This window comes from Otolemur garnettii, unplaced genomic scaffold (assembly GCF_000181295.1).
Source record: "Otolemur garnettii isolate 467f Iridium unplaced genomic scaffold, OtoGar3 scaffold00110, whole genome shotgun sequence".
NCBI lineage: Eukaryota > Metazoa > Chordata > Mammalia > Primates > Galagidae > Otolemur > Otolemur garnettii.
In genome coordinates, this window is record NW_003852505.1 from 5,792,334 (window position 1) to 5,800,968 (window position 8,635).

Here is an 8,635-nt window from a genome sequence, read left to right on the forward strand (position 1 = left end):
TAACCAGCTCAGATCATCATTTTGTATCCCCATTTAAATTTATTATTTTTGATTCAAGGTTCCTTGCACTGCTGGTTGCCAGATATTTATAACTTAAAGAACTTTAACTGTGAGCCTATTTTATATCATGTGCTATGCTAGGTACATTATATAAAAATACTTATTCAATCTTCATGACATTACAATGTAGAAAATATTTCCCTTCATATAACAGAGATTTAAACTCAGTTTACAAGAGGTTAAGGGGTTACCTCATTATGTGAGTAATAAGCCAGAGTTATATCTTGATGTTCATATTCTTTTGACTACATCTCTCTATAACATGGTGGAATTTATTTTTATAACTTTAATAATTTAATGTTTATTACTCTATTAAACACTACTAAATATTTCTTGAAAATTAAGGAATAGATGAATTTAAATATTTTATCATATAAATTATGAGTGCTATTCTAAGCTTTGGGATATATCAGTGAATAAATGGACAAAAGATTCTGCCTCCATGGAGTTTATACCTTATGGATAGAAAATATAAAAGATGAAATAGAACATTATAGGGCAGCTCTAGAACAAAATATATTTACTATTAATTAAGTGGAAGTGGATCATGATAAAGTCTTCACTTTTCTCATCTTCAGATTTATTTGGCTTAGGACAAGGAAGAAAAAGTATTGGTCTTGCTGTCTCAGGATGGAAGAAACACAGAAGACTAGATGCATTATTTCTGGCTATATTTCCTTCGTCATATAGGTAAAAAAAAAAACTAATTAACAAAATCATGAGAAGTATTTAGTTCTAGATAAAGATAATCTTAAATAGTTCTTTTTAAAGAACCATCTAGTCCTTTTCAAAGGAAATATAGCCAGAAATAATGCATCTAGTCTTCCGTGTTTCCACCTACTAAATGTAATATGGAATCCTCATGATTCTAACAACCAAAGTACATCCTCAACACATTTCTCCAATGCTTACTAAGTGGTGATATGGCCCTCATTTAGAGCTACTGTTGGAAGGAAGATTGCTTCATTTTCCTCACCTCTATTTAAAGTCATACAACTTTCAGGTAATTTGGCTTGTTTTACTACTATGAAAGAAACCAGGTTTTCTTTTATGAACATTATTGGGAGGGTAGAATCATGATGTTCAAAAGCATTTTGAAGGCTTTTAATAGAGGGCACTAGGTGTCAATTAGCATTTAATTTTTGATTTCAATTTATTTATATCTGAGCATAATCACATTTCTAGAGAATTAACACAGTCTCCATCAATAGTTGTAATCTCAGTCTTACTGCTTTCTGTTCTCTAAATATAGCAAATGGCAACTCATGGTGTATAATTGAGCAGCACATTGTTTGGGTATTTTTCTGTAATGAGTAATTAGTTTAACTGGCAAGAAATAAAAAGGCAAAAGAATAAAAGAGTACAATTTCCAGGCCAACACCTTTAGAAAAGTGCAAATAATGGTACAGTTGACATGCGAACAACATGTGTTTGAACTGTGTGAGTCCACTTCTGAGTCGATTTTCTTCTGTTTCTGCCATCCTGAGATAGCAAGACCAATACCTTTTCTTCCTTGTCCTCAGCCAAATAAATCTGAAGATGAGAAAAATGAAGACCTTTATCATGATCCACTTCCACTTAATGAATAGTAAATATATTTTGTTCTCATGATTTTAATTAGTTTTGTTTATAGCTGTTTATAATAAGAATACAGTATGTAATACTCATAACATACAAAATATGTATCAAGCCACTGTTATGTAAGTCTTCTAGTCAACAGTATGCTACTAATACTTAAGTTTGTAAGTTACATGAAAAGTTATATGTGTATTTTTGTACAGGGGATTGGTGCCTATAACCTCTGCGTTGTTAAATTATCAAATGTACTGGAAATATTATGCATTTACTTTTTAAAGTGATATTTATGGCTAAGAATATTATGTACTCACACTTCTGTCCCCAAATGGGGAGGAAATAATACAAAAAGAAAATTAGAGGAAATCTTGGGAAATAAATAATAGCACAACTAAACATGAGGGCACACAAAAAGAGTAAAGACAGGGAGAAGAAGCGATCAGAAAAAGCTCAGCAGAGTAGGGTCTGGGACTCAATTATTGGCAAAGCAGATTTCATAAAGTCTAGACATATATCTCTCCTTGATAAGGAGATCAGTCAGAAGTATCTCAGATGGTTGCAAATGAGTAATTTAAACTAGGAGCTACTGTAACACATCTGAAGGCCAGAGAGAAAGAATATAAACTAAGTGCCCTGAGGGTGAAAAAGGTTGTTATGGTAATTTGCTCATATACATTTCCATGTGCTAAATTAGACTCAAATGAGCATTTCTATTTCTACTTATCAAAATTTTTCATTTTTCAAATATGTAGCGAATGACAAATACACATAAAATATACTGGGTAGGTACTGATTATACCTGGAAATAGTTCCTGTTGGCCAAAATGCACCCTGGCAAAGATAATGACAAGAAATCCTAAAAGAAAAAGTTCATTTGACATAGTTCTTGTACCTTCACAGACACATGGAGAAATTTATCAATTTAATGGGAATACGTAGGCTGTGATCATCACAATTTTCTATTTGAATACATGCACCCATTTTTTTCATTCAGTTTGCTAAGCACCTTTTGTGCCAGACACTGTTCTAAGCATTTGGGATATATCAGTAAAGAAAATAAAGATCCCTCCACTTGGAGATTAAATTGCAGAAGAGGAAAAGAAATGATTTTAGAACACGTTGATCATATGATTTTGCTATAAAGGTGTAAGTAATACAGAAAATGGAGACTAGCGAAGGAAGATGAGGAGTGCTGGGAATGAGAAAGTATTTTTCAATATTAAGTATCTGTGAGAAGCACAAGTGAGAGGGATAAAAAATGGTGAATATTGGTTTGAGATTCCTAGCATGCTTTCAGATACTTTAAATTATAGACTCCTATTGTATTTTTCAATATTAAGTATCTGTGAGAAGCACAAGTGAGAGGGATAAAAAATGGTGAATATTGGTTTGAGATTCCTAGCATGCTATTGTCTCCTCAGTGTTTTCCATTCAGTTGAAGTAGGGCACAGATTTAGAAATTATATTATTTTAATCTCTCTTTTTTCTAAGGCAATTCTTATGTCACATTTAATTCTGAGCCCTCAAATCAAAGTCCAGAAACATTATTTCAGTGCTTTACTTGTTCCTAATAGAGTTCCTGATTTATGATGGTTCAACTTAAGACTTTCTTGCTTTACAATGGTGTGAAAGTGATACATAAGAAATCATACTTTGATTACCAATAAAACCATTCTGTTTTCACTTTTAGTACAGTATTCTATAAATAGCATAAAGTCTTCAACACTGTATTACAAAATAGGTTTTATTGATAAATTATTTTGCCCAACTGTAAGCTAATCTAACTGTGCTGAGAATATTTAAGATAGATGAGGCTGTTATGATGCTCAGTAGGTTAGGTGTAGTGACTGCGTTTTCAGCTTATAATATTTTCAACTTAAGATCAGTTAATCAGGATGTAACCCCATTGTAAGTTAAGCATCTATAGTGAGAACTCCAAACTCATTCAGGAATTTCTTACTTGTTTTTTTTTTAATTTTTATGTACTAGAATATGAACTCCCATATGAAACAAAAAGACAAACATGCAAGGACAAATTGAAAGCTCAACAACAACTATGGGTACTAGTAAGAATGTTCCTTATATTATAGAGGTAATACAATTCTCAAAGAGTATAACTGGAAAGAATCAAAATAGGAGTGATATCTTTTTTTTTTTTCACAAAAGGATTATATAGCTATGGGTCATAAGATTTGTGCAACATATTTCATTATAGTCAAAATTACTTGAGCTTCTCCTTATACTGAAATTAAACTAGAAAAGTAGTCATAATAGGGATTATCTAAGCCCCACATATATTATCTATAGGCCCACATATAAGAAAAGCTAGATGCTAACCCAAGAAAAAAATCGAGAAGGTCCTAATCTCTAACTTCTGGCTGACCTTAGGGCTCTGCACAAGCAAGAAGTAAAAATTAAGGCAGTATTATAAGCTTTTTGTCAGAGTATTTATGGTGTGCACCAGCACACAGAGCCCATTGACAAAGACTGGAAAGGTTGATGATACTGAAAGAAATCTTTGTCCAATCACTAGTTAACCACTAGCAAACTTCAGTGGCCATACATGACAAATAATAAAAATTTTACAGATTTAGTAAGGTCACTAAACAATAACAGCAACAAAAATAAAAATCAGAAACAAACAAAAAATCTTATAGGAAATTTAATTTCTAAAATTTTCACATGATATTATTTGGAATTTCTATCTTTAACAAGGTATTATGAGACACACAAAGAAATAAGCAAGCATTATCTGGCTGGACATGGTAGCTCACACCTGTAATACCAGCACTCTCGGTGGCTGAGGCAGGATTTTTTTTTAATTCTGATTTTTTTAAATTAAATCATAGCTGTGTACATTAATGCAGTCATGGGGTACAACGTGCTGCTTTTATACACACTTTGAAATATTTTCATCAAACTAGTTAACATAGCCTTCATGGCATTTTCTTAGTTATTGTGTTTAGACATTTATATTCTACATTTAGTAAGTTTCACATGTACCCTTGTAAGATGCCCTGTAGGTGTGGTCCCACCAATTACCCTTCCTCCACCCATCCTCCCCCCTCCCCTCTCCTCCCTCTCCCCTTTTCCCTTCTTCTTGGGCTATAACTGGGTTATAGCTTTCATATGAAAGTTATAAATTATTTTCATAGTAGGACTAAGAGTGAGAGTGCACCTCTATTAAAAATAGAAAAATTAGCTTCTTTTGTGGCGACAGAAATATTCTAAAATTAAATAGTACTGATAGTTTTACAACCTTGTGAATATACTAATATCACTGAATTAAAGAGTGCATTTTATGGTATATTATATCTTTAAGAAGTGGTTATAAAAATAAATAATTATTTAAGAATGTAGGTGAAGACTGTTGGGAGTCCAGAACACAGACTCAAAAGAAAAAGATTTTATAGTTTATGCAAATTTAAAAGTCCTAGATACTGCAGCTAATTAACCTACCATTATCTGATTTATCAGGAAGGAAGAGTATAGGAAAGAACAAAGCATGACGCTAAAATACAAAGTTAGAATTAGAAAACTACATTCTATTTGGTGAATTGGTGATAGCAGCACTGAATAGACACTTCACTTAAGACTGTGCTAGGCATACACACTTACAAATACACATACAAACTCATGGAAATGTATATGGATACACTAAAAGATATGTACAAGAATATTTATAGTAATAATAATCAAAATAATAAATAACCCAAAAGTAAATGGTAAAAATACTATCCAGTGACAAAGATTAATATATTAATTTTGTATATTGTAATTGCACAATACGGTAAAATTAATATATGGAATTATATGTCAGGGTAAGGGTAAGCTCTGTAAAGGAGAGAAGAGGTAGTGATTGGGAGGTACTGTGTTTCCCTGAAAATAAGACCTACCCCCAAAATAAGCCCTAGCAGGATTTCTATGCATTTGTTAAATATAAACCCTACCCCTATAATAAGACCTGGTGATGGGCATGGCTATGCAGCGTATCTGCAAAGCCACATCATGCATTTCGGGGTGGAGAGGAAGATAGCCCCTGAAAATAAGCCCTAATGTATCTTCTTGAGAAAAAATAAACATAGTGTCTTATTTTGGGGGAATCACGGTAACACATGGAAGACAGCTGATAAACTAGTAATTTCCTGTTTCTTGAACTGGGTGATGGTTATATACGTGTATCTACTTAGGGAAAGTTTATTGAGTTGTATATTTAGTGGTGTCCTTTTCTGTATGTATGGCATTCTTCAGCTAAAATATAGAGAAAAGCCTATGCTAGAGTTTTTAATCATAGAAAGAATTTTAATGTACTTAAATGCACCCGATTTGAGCTCCATAAAAGTATCAAACCAATCCCATTTTTTAAAGGAGGCACTATAGCATCAGTAATATAGAAGGTTACATAATAATTTTTTTATTTTTGAGACAGTCTCACTCTTTTGCCTAGGCAAGAGTGCCATGGCATCAGGCTAGCTCACAGCAACCTCAAACTCCTGGGTTCAAGTAATCTTCCTTCTTTATCCTTCTGAGTAACTGTGATTATAGGCATCTGCCAAAACCCCAGCTAATTTTTTTTTTCTACTTTTAGTAGGAAAGGGGTGGGGTGTCTCACTCTTGCTCAGGCTGGTCTGAAATTTCTGAGCTCAAGCAATCCTCCCACCTCAGTCTCTCAGACTACTACGATTACAGGCATGAGCCACTGCACCTGGCTTACAGGATACTTCAAATGCATACTTTTGTCTCAAAATTCAGCTGCAAGATATGTTAAGAGAATATTTAGTTAAATTTGAAGTATAAATATGTTTTTTAGAGGAATTTTGAATTATTAGATTGCCACCAATTCTAATGGATCTCCCATTTTCAGGACAAAGTGTTGCTCTTCATGATTAATAAAATGGAAAACTGGAACTATCTATGATAGAATAACATTTTCGAATTTTTGTACCTTAGGAAAAGTCACGAACCTTAAGACTGTTTCCCATCGAAGTGACAGCAATCAGGGACATTTTTAGTCAATCCAATAAACAAACTAATCCATTAAACTAGCCTTTGTATGAGCATGTAGGTCAACATTTCCACTTGATATTAATTAACACTGTCATCAGAAACATAAAAATCACACTTTCCATGTCTCCGCAGTCGCTCCTCATAGTTTGCAGGATGCTGGGGGTGGGGATCTCCAGTCTCCCTCCACCGGTGCCGAGCTTCTTAGAACCTTCCTCAGTCAGACACCGCGGTAGGACTTAGGCCCAGCGACCGTCGTGATTGGAGCCACTGCGGGGTCCAGCCCCACACAGGGCCGGTTGTAACAGCGCCTCAGGCCAGACGATGCCCAAGAAGCTGCTGCGGATCCCGCGGCTGTCTGTGTCCTCTGCCTTCTGCACCCTGAGAGCCCGTCCGGTGGTCCCACCGGCCAAGAACGCCACCTGTTGCCACTACCGGTCTTCTGAGCCAACTCCACAGCCACCTGCACAGAGCTGGCCAAGCGCATCACTGAGCGTCTTGGTGCTGAACTGGGGAAGTCTGTTGTATACCAAGAGACCAATGGGAAAACAAGAGTTGAAATAAAAGAATCTGTTCGTGACCAAGATATTTTCATTATACAGACAATACGCAGGGATGTGAATACAGCCATGATGGAGTTGCTAATCATGGACTATGCATTGAAGACTTCCTGTGCCAGGAATATTATTGGAGTCATCCCTTATTTCCCCTACAGCAAGCAGAGCAAGATAAGGAAGAGGGGCTCCATTGTGTGCAAGTTCCTCGCATCCACACTGGCGAAAGCAGGTCTAACTCACATTATCACTAGGGCTCTTCACCAAAAGGAGATACAAGGCTTTTTCAGCTTTCCTGTGGACAACCTCAGAGCCTCACCTTTCCTGCTTCAGTATATCCAGGAGGAAATTCCAAATTACAGAAATGCAGTCACTGTAGCTAAGTTTCCTGATGCTGCAAAAAGGGCCCAGTCCTATGCTGAGAGGCTGTGTCTGGGCTTGGCTGTCATCCACTGGGAAGCTCAGGGCACAGAGCTGGACATAGATGATGGTCGTCACTCTCCCTCTATGGTCAAAAATGCCACTGTGCACCCGTGCCTGAAGTTCTCATTGATGATGGCCAAAGAGAAGCCACCGATAACCATTGTTGGAGATGTTGGAGGCCATATTGCAATCATAGTGGATGACATTATTGACGATGTGGAGAGTATTTGTTGCTGCTGCAGAGATCCTGAAAGTGAGAGGTGCTTATAAGACCTATGTCATGGCCACCCATGACATCCTGTCTGCAAATGCCCCCCGCCTGATTGAGGAATCCTCTGTTGATGAGGTCATGGTGATGAACGCTGTGCTTCATGAGGTGCAGAAGCTTCAGTGTCCTGAGATCAAGATGGTGGATGTAAGTTTGATGCTCTCTGAAACTATTTGAAGAATCCACAACAGAGAATCCATGGCTTACCTTTTCTGAAACATCACCGTGGATGACTAGCTTTCTCTAGCCTTGACTCTGGAACACCTAAGGAAAACATGTAAAAAGCAGTGCTGTCAGTTACATACACTGTGTTTCCTTGCAAGGGAGGACTGGAAGTAATCAGAGTTAGTCTCTGTTTTTTTTGTTTTTTGTTTTTTGTTTTTTGGGTTTTTTGAGACAGAGCCTCAAGCTGTGCCCCTGGGTAGAGTGCTGTGGCATCACAGCTCACAGCAACCTCCAACTCCTGGGCTCAAGCGAGTCTCCCGCCTGCCTCAGCCTCCCAAGTAGCTGGGACCACAGGTGCCTGCCACAATGCCCAGCTATTTTTTGGTTGCAGCTGTCATTGTTGTTTGGCAGGCCCAGGCTGGATTCAAACCAGCCACCTTAGGTGTATGTGGCTGGTGACTTAGCCACTTGAGCCACAGGCGCCCAGCCAGGAGTTAGTCTCTGTAACCAAGATTGGTGGGTAGGAGGCATTAAGACAGTCAAGAAGAAGACTGAGCAATAAAATGGCCGTAAATGGCTGCCATCG

General features: G+C 36.8%; 1 pseudogene; it reads left to right on the forward strand.

The window, feature by feature from the left end:
- Nucleotides 1-6,963: 6,963 nt before the first annotated feature.
- On the forward strand, nucleotides 6,964-8,121 carry LOC100951477 (annotated as a pseudogene).
- Nucleotides 8,122-8,635: the final 514 nt, after the last annotated feature.